The sequence below is a fragment of the Cavia porcellus genome, unplaced genomic scaffold (genome assembly GCF_034190915.1).
Source record: "Cavia porcellus strain 051 isolate PalLab524CR breed Dunkin Hartley unplaced genomic scaffold, mCavPor4.1 scaffold_12, whole genome shotgun sequence".
NCBI lineage: Eukaryota > Metazoa > Chordata > Mammalia > Rodentia > Caviidae > Cavia > Cavia porcellus.
In genome coordinates, this window is record NW_026947495.1 from 30,250,938 (window position 1) to 30,262,340 (window position 11,403).

Below are 11,403 nucleotides of genomic sequence, written 5' to 3' on the forward strand. Positions count from 1 at the left end.
TCAATTGCAGTGTAAGCTTTCACAGAACAAATTTTGAACTATGGCTGGGATTGTAGTAAAGAAAATTATATGTTAAGGTTGTTCAATTGTGATTAGAATAATAAACCCAACTGAATTTGATCAAATATTCATTTACAACTGTTATTGAAAACCTTGCACTTACAATATAAAAACACTAATGATTCTATGAAGTTACTAGATTGCTTGCATACATTTCACGCTTTGTATAATATATAATGTCTTTAATGGGTCAACTTTCAATGACTGGGGCAAGAATTTTTTAATTGTACATTTAAAATTTTATTTCTCATTGACAAAATTTATCACAAAACTTTCAAATCATTAATGGCTTATTCTAAGATTAAAGCTATGCATTAATTAAATGATTTGGTACTAAAAATAGACATAGTTGATGATTATGCGTACTCATTAACTCATTTGTTCAGCAAGGTTTCGTGCATTAAAATATCATCTTGTTCTAATTTCTCTGTACTTAATACCCTGACATGCTTGGAAAGCTCTTTGCTGTCCTTGTTTTTTTAATACTTAACCTTGTATGTAACATAGAATAAACTATAGATATAGATATATAGATATGTTTATATATATGAATAAACTGTTATACATACTAAGTAAACTGAAGTTTGCATTCATAATAAAGAAAGCACACACACAAAAGAAGAAAATAATTGACCATTTCAAACATCATCATTGTCCCATGGAATTTTCTGCAATGATGGAAATATTCTGAGTTTCTATGCTCTGGTGTGTTAGCCACGACTCACATGTAGCTATTGACTACTTGAAGTGTGTTTAATGGGAATAATTGAGGAAGGACGTTTCAAGTTGTACTTAATTAATTTAAATGCAAGTATCAAGAGCCACATAGGGCTAGTAGCTACATACTTTAGCACATTCAGAGTAGACAGTGCAGGAAATCACATGAAGAATTGGATTCTGAAAAGCATTCTAGGAAGTGGACCAGAAGCTAATCTTTTAAAAATAATTGGACTTGACAAGATTGTAGCCAGTGTCTTTTGAGTGAGGACCCAGAGCTTGGCATGGTGCCATGGTACCACAAACTATAATCCCAGTACTTGGGAGGTTGAGCTAGAAAGATTTCAATGAATATGAAGCAATGTTGTACTACACGGTGAGTAGAAGGCCAGCCTGAAATACATAAAGAGACCATATCTCCAAAAAAAAAATACAAAACATACAAACCAATATGTAGGCTTGTTCCAAGTCTCCAGAATCTACATGATTTATTAAGTGCTTTCTCCACAACCCCTATCAAGATTCTCACATCGTAGATCACTCACAAACTATAGTCTGATACACTACAATTTTCAGGACATAAAATGAATCCAAAAGTAACACTCTAGGAAAATACAATATTTAAGAAGTAAAGAAACAAAAAGGGACTGAGAACTCCTTCAAGGAAGAAGAAATGAGAAGGAAACTGGGCTGTCTTTAGAGTAAGGCAGGGAGAAACAGATGACAAATAGAATAATTCAACCCAAGAGTTGAACTGAGGACACAAGATGAAGAGGTAAACTGAGTCAAGAGGAAGCGTGTACTAGAGCCACAAGATTAAACTTGGTAACCATGCAGCTGTTATGACATTACTTTGTAGATTCACAGGGGTGATGCTACGTGCTGTGAAGTTCATACTACTTTTATCAGGTTTTGCAGTTGCAGAGTTTCTTTGTAAAGAAAGTTTTTAAATTCTTTTTTTCCTGAAGGAAACTGGGCAAGACAAGAAAAAAAGGTAGCAAGGTTTTACATTTGCTAAAGATAGGAAAAGAAACATACTCCCTATAACAGGCCAAGTAAGAGTACAAAAAGAAGGAAACTGCATTCTGGGGTTAAGCTTCAGTGAAAGACCACAGTAGCATGGAGCTCAGTGAGAAATGCCCTTTTGTATCTCCCATTCTTCAAGCTGATGCCAGGTCTAGGCTATACTATCAAAACCTTACTAGAGTTCTTGAGAGAAGAATTGAAGATAGCACTATCTTATTGGTTCCAAATGTGAGGCTTTGTGACTGTTCTGCTTGCAAGTCCTGGAAATTTATGTTTAACAGGTCATATCCTCTTCCTCAGTCAGCCTACCACCCCCAAACCCCCTGCCTCATTACCCTTGAAGGACACAAATCCCATAAAGCTTTATAGATTCATGAGGGAGTAGAGCTTTCCACTTTCAATTCTGGTATCTGAGGGATGAGATAATTATGAGGAGGGTCATACTATAAAAAAAATAATGTGGCAATAGAAAGAGAGGCAAATAGGAAACATTGAAATTTTTACATTTTAATAAGGAATATTTAGCTTGTTTATTAACTGTGAGGAAAGGAACAAATAATATATGACAGATTCAGAAATTAAGAAACATAGCTGTTTAAGAACTTAAATTGGGCTGCCTTGGGACCTTGGCCCATGTAGCCATGTGCTTCCTGCCTTCCACTGGCTCTGGGGAACATCTGCTGCCCTCAGATATTTGCCGCAGCAGCAAAGCACTCCCTGCATGACGTCAGCTGGCAATAAGGAATGCCACACTGCCCTGGGACCTTGGCCGGCACCCAGCAAATTCCAGGACATCTGTTGGTCCCTCAGTAACACTCCCTAACTCCTAGACCTAAGACTGTGGTTCACCTTCAGCTCCCACCCTCTCTCCCAGAATTTTGGACTACAGAGGATTAACTGTGCTAGCTTGAAGGACGATTGAGTCACCCAAACAGAAGATCTCAGCAGACTCCAGTCAGTGTGGTGAGTATGCCCCTAAAAGATAAGTGTACAGTGGGTAAATAGGGTGAATAGTAAAGTTCTCTCTAACTAACTGTAAGACCTTGGTGAGTCTGACATGAGTATGGGTGACTTCTTCCCTCACTGAGAAACCATCAGGTAGGATGTGGAGTGTGCCAATAAGGACTCCCTAAATTGCAGAAAATCAAAATGGCTTTGAGACACAAAGGCACACAATAGGGACACAGTAGAGCCGCAACTGACATAAACACTATAGACAAGGAGATGTGGTGACCTGGAATAACATGAAGATAAAGTAATAGCAGAAACTAAAAGTTGACCTGCATCAGTACTACTAAGCTTCTCATCAAATGAAGAATATAGGATTCACTAAACAGGCCCTAGTGTGGGAAGTCAGGTGACTGGCCCACCTATTCATTGAGGGAACCAGCAATTGGACAAACATGAACTTATGGTAGGACCTAAAGACACACACTACCAAAAGTTTACAATACTGGCATTGAAGGACTTAATATTCACTTGAGAGGGGAAATAGGCAAAATAAAAAAGCAAAATGCAATCTGAAACATCTAGTCCACCCAGAGTAAGGACAGGAGACACAGAAAAGAGGGCTTCAAAGGTAAGACAGTGGAAATCTCTGAAAAGATAGTGAGTGAAATGAAAAAACAACTCCGTGAGGATAAGAGTAAATCAAATTAGAAGTGCTCTCCGATGTAAAGATAGAAATAACGACCTTAGTAAAGGAGTTGCTGAGCACAGCTAAAGAAGAAATAGAGAAAAAAGTACAGGAGCATAAGAAACAGATTGAAACCTTGAATGAACAATATAGAAAACAAGCAAAAGTCATGAAACAAACACAAAGAGACATCCAAGAAACAATAAATTCTATTCGAAACTGGAAAAATCATTTAAATGAAGCTGAGGAAAGGATTTCAGACCTTGAGGACAGGATCACAATTAGTGATAATGAAAGAATGGAACTTTTAAAAATAAGAAAGCAGCATGAAATGATAATCCAGCAGCTTCAAGATGATGCCTAGACCAACAACATAAGATTAACAGGCATCAGTGAAGACACAGGAGTCAATGCAAATGTCATAACCAAAATATTCAGAGAAGTAATAGCAGAAAATTTCTCAAACATCAGGAAAAAATCTGATAGGCAGATAAGTGAGGCATATAGGAAAACAAATTGTCACAACCAACATAAATCTACATCCAGACATACAACAATTAAGATCTCAGACAAACAGCATAAAAACAGAATATTAAAAGCTGTTAGAGAAAAGACACAACTCACCTATCAAGGAAAACATATTAGAATCACTGCAAACTTTTCAGCACAAACACTCAAGTGAAGATGAGCTTGGAGTGAGGTATTTCAAGCCCTGACAGAAAACAACTTTCAACCCAGACTGATGTATCCAGAAAAACTTTCAATCAAATTGAGTGAAGAAACAAGATACTTCCATGACAAAGAACAACTGAAGAAATTCATGTCCACCACACCAATCCTAGAAAGATTATTGAAAAACATACTAGACAGAGATAAAAATGACCACAATCCCAGAACAACAACAGAAAGAAACCACCAGTTAGGACAAGCAATTAAATAAGGGGGAAAAGCAGAAAGCAAACAACTGGAACATAGCATGGCAAAGTAGAGCCAATACATATCAGTGATATCCATAAATGTAAATGGGTTCAATTCACCTATCAAAAGAACACAGGGTGACAGAATGCATCAAGAAACATGATCTCACAATATGCTGTATATAAGAGACACATCTGACCCAAAAAGAAACTCATAAATTAAAGGTCAAAGGATGGAAAACAATATTCCATGCAACAGGAACCCAGAAAAAAAGCAGGGGTAACTATTCTATTTGCAGACAACCTGAACTTCAAACCTAAAATCTTTAGAAGAGATAAAGAAGGTCATTACATACATGTTAGTGGAAAAATTCAAGAAGAAGAACTAACAATTATAAATATATATGCACCAAATAGAGGAGCACCCAACTATTTAAGACAGATAATAACGAACATGAAAAACAAAATACACAACAACACAATTATAACAGAGGACCTTAACAGACCATTGTCACAAAGAGATAGATCAGCTAGACAAAAAGTCAGCAAAGAAATAATAGAACTATATCATACCTGCAAACAATTGGACTTAGTAGATGTTTACAGAGTGTTCCACCAGCTACATCAGAATACACACTCTTCTCAGCTGCGCATGGGACATTCTCCCAAGTAGACCCTATGTTGCCACATAAAACATTCTTAAGTAACTGCAAAGGTGTTGAAGTTATCCTGTGCATAATTTCTGACCATAGGACACTGAAACTGGAAATTAGTGGCAAAATAAATGTCAAAACCTGCATAAATACATGGAAACTAAATAACAACCTTTTGAACAACCAGTGGGCTACAGATGAAATTAAGCAAGAAATAAAGCAATACGTATAATTCAATGAAAATGTGGAAACAACATACTGTAACCTGTGGGATGCAATGAAAGTAGTCTGAAGAGGGAAATATATAGCAATAAATTGTCATATCAAGAAAACTGAATGAGCACAAATAAACAACCTACTGGCCCTGAATCAAGGCTGGGAATTTCTTGATGCTGTTGGTTTCCAGCAGGAGCCTAAAGAGATGTCTCCTATGGTCTGTTGGCAATTTCAGCACTTGGGCAGTGAAATGGTCAATTCATTAGAAAGAAACAGCTTGAACCAACTCCCCCCACCTGAGTGAGCAACAGTGAGAGTGGCAGGGTGCTGGGACCCAGGGCAGTAGCCACTGGCATTTACTGGGAGCCTCACCATGCTGGGATCTCGAGCACCAGGAAACTAAGCAACCCCTCCCCCTCCTGGTGAGCAGCTGTGAGTGTGGCAGGCTACCACAGACCAGATAGGAACCTCTGGCATTTACTGGGACCCACACCATGCTGGGACCTACACCATGCTGGGACCTGGGGTACAGAGAAACAAAGCGACTCCTCCCCCCTGCCTGTTTTGTTGTGTTGAACTTTCACATACACGAAAGTATAGAAAGTTATTTTGAAGAGAATGAGAGACACTATGATAGCCATTAGTGATTTCCTTATTGGCTGCTTTTGAAGACCTAAAATGCCTTCCTCATTCTGTTCAGATCAGTCTTATGCTATGCTGTTTTGTATGAATTCTCTGTGTGTGAAGACATGGGAACTATTTGGAAGAAAACAATAGACAATACGACAGACAGTGAAGATCTCAGGTCATCTAGCTTTGAAATTTATATCTCTTACATTGCTTTCTTATGTCCTAGTTTGTTCTGTTGTATTGTGTTTAATTTAACCTTTAAAATAAAAATTTTTTAAATTAAAAAAATAAAAAGCCCACAGTTAAACAACCTAATGTTTCATCGCAAGCTTCTAGAAAATGAAGAGCTAGTTAAATCCAAAACACATAGAAGAGAAGAATTGTAAAGATTAGAGCAAAAATCAATGCAATTGAAACTAAAAAAAAAAAATAATACAAATAATTAATGAATCAAAAAACTGGGTTTTTTTTTTTGAGGATTTACAAAATTGATAAACATCTAGCTAAACTTAAAAAAGAAAAAGAAAAAAACCCAAATTCAATAAGGACTAAAAAGGGGGAATAACTACAGATTCCATGGAAATCCCAAAGATCATGAATACCTACTTTGAAAATCTCTACTCACATAAAGTGGAAAACACAGAGGTAATTGATAAATTTCTAGAAACAAATGAACTACCAAAGCTCAACCAAGAAGATATAGCAATTTTGAATAACTCAATATGAACTATTGAAGTTGAAATCATAATTAAAAACTTACCAACAAGAGAAGCCCCAAGTCAGGGGCTGGGGATTTTAGCTCAGTGACATAAGCGCCGGCCTTGAAAGTAGGCAGTCATGGATTCAATCCCCCGTACCACTAGAAAAGGGAAAAGACAAAAAAAAAAAACAAAAAAAAAGAAAGAAAGAATAGCCCAGGTCCTGCAGTATTCACCATTGAATTCTCCAAGAAATTTAGAGAAGATTTGATGCCAATACTCCTTAATCTCTTTAATGAAATTGAATAGGAAGCAATCCTCCCTAAAACATTCTTGCAGGCAGGTGTTACGCTCATGCTAAAAGCACAGAAAGACCCAACCAAAAAGGAGGATTTGGGCCATTCTCACTATTGAACATTGATGCAAAGATTCTCAATAAAATACTGGCAAATAGACTGCACCAAATCTTCAAGAAGATCATACGTCACGACCAAGTAGGATTCATTCCAGGAATGCAGGGATGGTTTAACATATGCAAATCAATAAATGTAATACAACAAATGTAATAGCAGAGCCAAAAACAAAAACCATGTGGTCATCTCAATAGATGCACAAAAAGCCATCGATCAAGTCCAACACATGTTAATGATAAAAATCCTTCAGAAACTCCTAATACATGGTGTCAACCTCAATCTTATAAAGGCCATCTATAACAACCCAACAGCCAAAGTTATAGTAAATGAACTAAAATTGAAAAGCTTTCACTTTAAAACCAGGAACAAGACAAGGATGTCCACTATCACCACTCCTATTCAATATAGTTCTGGAAACACTAGCCAGGGCAATCAGACAAGAGAGAGAGAGATATTAAAGGAATTAAAATAGGAAAGGAAAAAGTGAAATTACCACTACTTGCGGATCACAGTATATTCTATACAGAAGACCCAAAACTCCATTAAAGGACTACAAGAGGTAATAAACAAATTCAGCAATGTAGCTGGAAATAAAGTCAATGCTCAAAAATCAACAGCATTCTATACACAAACAAAATTTCACTGAGAGAGAAATTATGTAAATATCACTCTTCACAATAAATAGCATCTAAATAAAGGAAGTAATTAGGGAATCAACCTAACTAAGAATGTTAAAAGACCTATATGCTGAAAATTATGCTACACTGAAAAAGGAGACTGAGGAGGATATTAGAAAATGGAAGAATATTCCTCGATCTTGGCTAGGAAGAACCAACATTGTGAAAATGGCCATAGTCCCAAAACTGTTATGCAGGTTTAATGCAATCCCAATCAGAATACTATTAAAATAGCATCCAGATCTGGAGAAGACACTCCTAAAATTCAGAAAGAAACCTAAAATTGAGAAGAAACCTAGAATTGGGTAGGCAATTCTAGGCAACAAAAGCAAAGCAGGAGGCATCTCAGTTCCTGACTTGAAATTATACTACAAAAACACAGTGACAAAAATCAGCATGGTACTGGCAAAGAAATAGACCTGAGGATCAATGGAATAGACCAGAAGATGCACGCACAACTACAAAGACACTCAGCAACCTGAGTTTAGCCCCATTTGACAAGGGGGCTAATCATGTTCACTGGAAGAAGGATAGCCTGTTTAATAAATAGGGTTCGAAAAACTGCCTCTCCACATGCTGAAGACTGAAACTAGATATGTGCCTATCACCATGCACAAAACTAAAGTCTAAATGGATCAAAGACCTAAGTATTAAAAGAGAAACACTAAATCTACTGGAAGACAAGGTAGGTAGAAGGCTTGGAGACATAGGGGTAGGCAGGAAATTCATGAACATAATGCAAATTGCAAGGGAAACACTCCAAAGAATCAACAACTGGGATCTCATATTATTGAAAAGTTTCTATACTGCAAAAGAAACCCCCAATAGAGTTTAAAGTAAACCCACAGAATGGGAAAGAATTTTAGCCAGCAATCCCTCAGACAAAGGACTTATATCCAGAATGTATAAAGAATTGAAAAACATCAAGCCCCCCCCCCAAATTCAAAGACCCTCTCCAAAAATGGGCATCTGAGATGAACACACAGTTCTCAGTTGAAGATATACAAATGGCAAATAAATGAAGAAATGTTCACCATCACTGTTCATTTGAGAAATGCAAATTAAAACAGCACTGAGATTTCATCTCAGTCTGGAAACAATAGTTGCCATCAGGAAATCAACTGAGAACAAGTGTTGGACAGGCTTCAGGAGGAAAAAGGGACACTGCTCCACTTTTGGTGGGAGTGTAGACTGGTGCAATCACCATGGAAATCAGTATGGAAAATTCTCAGAAGACTAGGATTGGAAGTTCCATTCAGTCCTGCTATTCCCCTCCTGGGTATTTTCCCAGAAAAACTGAAAAGGTCATATCACAGTGATATATGTGCACTCATGTTCATAGCAGCACAATTAGTCATAGCTAAATCTAGGAAACAACCAAGATGCCCGTCATCCGCAGAGTGGAAGGAAAAGATGTAGTATTTTTATACAATGGAGTGTTAAAAAAGAATGATTTTGAGGCCTTCATAGATAAATGGAGACAACTTGAGACTATCCTCATTAGTGAAATAAATGAGAATCATATTTATAAATATCACATTGTGTTTCTAGTGTAAAAAGTAATAAGAATTGTAGGAGTAATAAAACCCAAAATGTGTAATTGCTCTTGGAAAAAAGAGAGGAAAAGAAAGTTCTCTAAAGGAAATAACTGCATGTGTGTTTAAGTGTGTAGAATTGATAACCTTGTTACTAAGTTTTTGGTGGATCATTGAACACAACTGTTTGTAGTCTTGATGTTTGAATGTTATCTTGTATGATTTATTTTTATATCCTGAACAACTATTTCTAAGAAGACAATATGTAATTTATCAACTAGTGGTTTCTTACATTTCTTTTTTTTTTTAATTAGGTATTATTTCTACCCTTTTTCTCTTTTTCCTTCTTTAAATAAAATTTTTATAAATAGAAATCGGTTAGGCAAAAAAACAGGTAATAAATCTCTCCTCTTCAATACATTCCAAAACACCTTGTATAGCAATAAAGGAAGCAACAGAGAACCTAGTGAAATACTGCTAAGTAGTTTAGAAGTTGGTAAATGCAGTGTCTTCTGAAAGACTCAAGTGCACAGCAAAGGGATAACTGAAGTGCTGATATTTGATAGAAATCAAGTGATAATGTGAAGCTAAGAATGTTTTTCTTTGGGGCAGACATTTTCAGACAAATGGAAGACTGATATAATCCTAGGACTTTGGAGGTCAAGGCAGGAAGTTGCCTTCAAATTGAAGTCTAATCTGAGCTACATATTGAGTTCAAGGCTAACCTGATCTACATAGTGAAACGTGGTCTCAAAAAGCTTAACTCAATCAAACAAAAGATTGCAAGGACATAAAGGTCTAAAAAAATCCCAATATGTTAAAATATAGTAGACATTTGCCATACACAATTGATTGGCATGATGTATGGTTGTAAAACAGATTATCAGGGGCTGGGGATTTAGCTCAGCGGCATAAATGCCTGCCTTGCAAGCAGGCAGTTGTGAGTTCGATCCCCGGTACTGATAAAAAAAAAAAAAGATTATCAGACTACCTTCCTCTAGAGAACACACTAAAATAGTTCTGCACAATACATTTAACATTCTGAGTATCACACGATAAGAGATAACGTGGTTATCTTTAACCATCAGATATTAAAAACACATTCATATATCAATATATATTTGCTTTTGTTTTAGTTTTCTTCTTACAATACATCAGTTCTACATAAACAAATAAATTATGTATGTTGGAGGATAGGTAGGCAATACATTTTTTTTCAGTTAATAAATTAATAAAAGTGGTCAGAAGAAATTAAGTTTTGCATTGATTTAGCTTATGGTAAGGACTTTGGAAGTCATTGAATTCTGTTAAGTAAAGGTATACCACAATCTAAAACATAGTTTTAGAATAATATTCTAATTTTTGTACAGGAAAATAGACTTTAGAGACATAAAATAGAAGTAGAAAGAGTTTTGCTCTGTGATTTAGAAGAAAATAATAATAGTCTGGATAGTCACAGCATATTATCAAGATATTGATGAGGTTTGAAATGACTAGTATGTTTTTAAGAAGAAAAATTGTACAAGCAAATGAAGATCAGTGAAGAGCTGGGTTCTGAAATACAAATTTTCCTTCATTATCTATTTCACAGTACTTCACTATAGATATTATCAGGAGAGAAAGTTTATACAAAGTAGTAAAAATAGTATAGTGCTAAATCTGGAAGGCACCATCAACAGGTGATTGGGTAGGGGAGAAAAACACATGCAAACTGAGAAGTAACTACTGATGAAGGAAGAAAATAAGAATATTGTATTATAAGAATTCCACAATCCAAAAAGAATTAGGAAAAGTGCAGTGGACTTTGTAGCTATGTTAATCATTTCTAGCAGTGAGAGGAAGTTTGAGTGCTGACTGAGGGCTTTGGCAAGTTTTTATTTTAGTCACTGTAATGAATACTTTTTGAGAATAGTCTGAATAAAGTGCACTGAGTAAGGAATAAGAAAGTGAATTTGGAGTCTTCCAGTATTGCTTTTGATACTTGCTAGCTGAGTAAGTTTGGACAAAATGCAGAGGCTCATTTTTTTCTTTCAGAACTCACAGCAGCAACATATAGCAGCTGTTCTGATTTTACAGGGTTTTGAAGCCTTTTTGAGATGACAGGTCCAAACATGGCAGCTTGATAGGTAACTGTGTGGAGAGCCTCTCTGGGAAAACAACTCAAATGCTGGAATTTGACAACATGGAGAGGGCCCAGTGAGGAGAGAGGGATTCTTGCAACATAG

General features: G+C 36.3%; 1 non-coding gene across 1 annotated transcript; it reads left to right on the plus strand.

The window, feature by feature from the left end:
• The first annotated feature begins 5,367 nt into the window (after positions 1 to 5,367).
• Positions 5,368 to 5,503, plus strand: LOC111754179 (small nucleolar RNA SNORA2/SNORA34 family). Its single transcript, XR_002788894.1, has one exon. It is a non-coding gene; the product is annotated as a small nucleolar RNA SNORA2/SNORA34 family (small nucleolar RNA).
• The last annotated feature ends 5,900 nt before the right edge of the window (positions 5,504 to 11,403 follow it).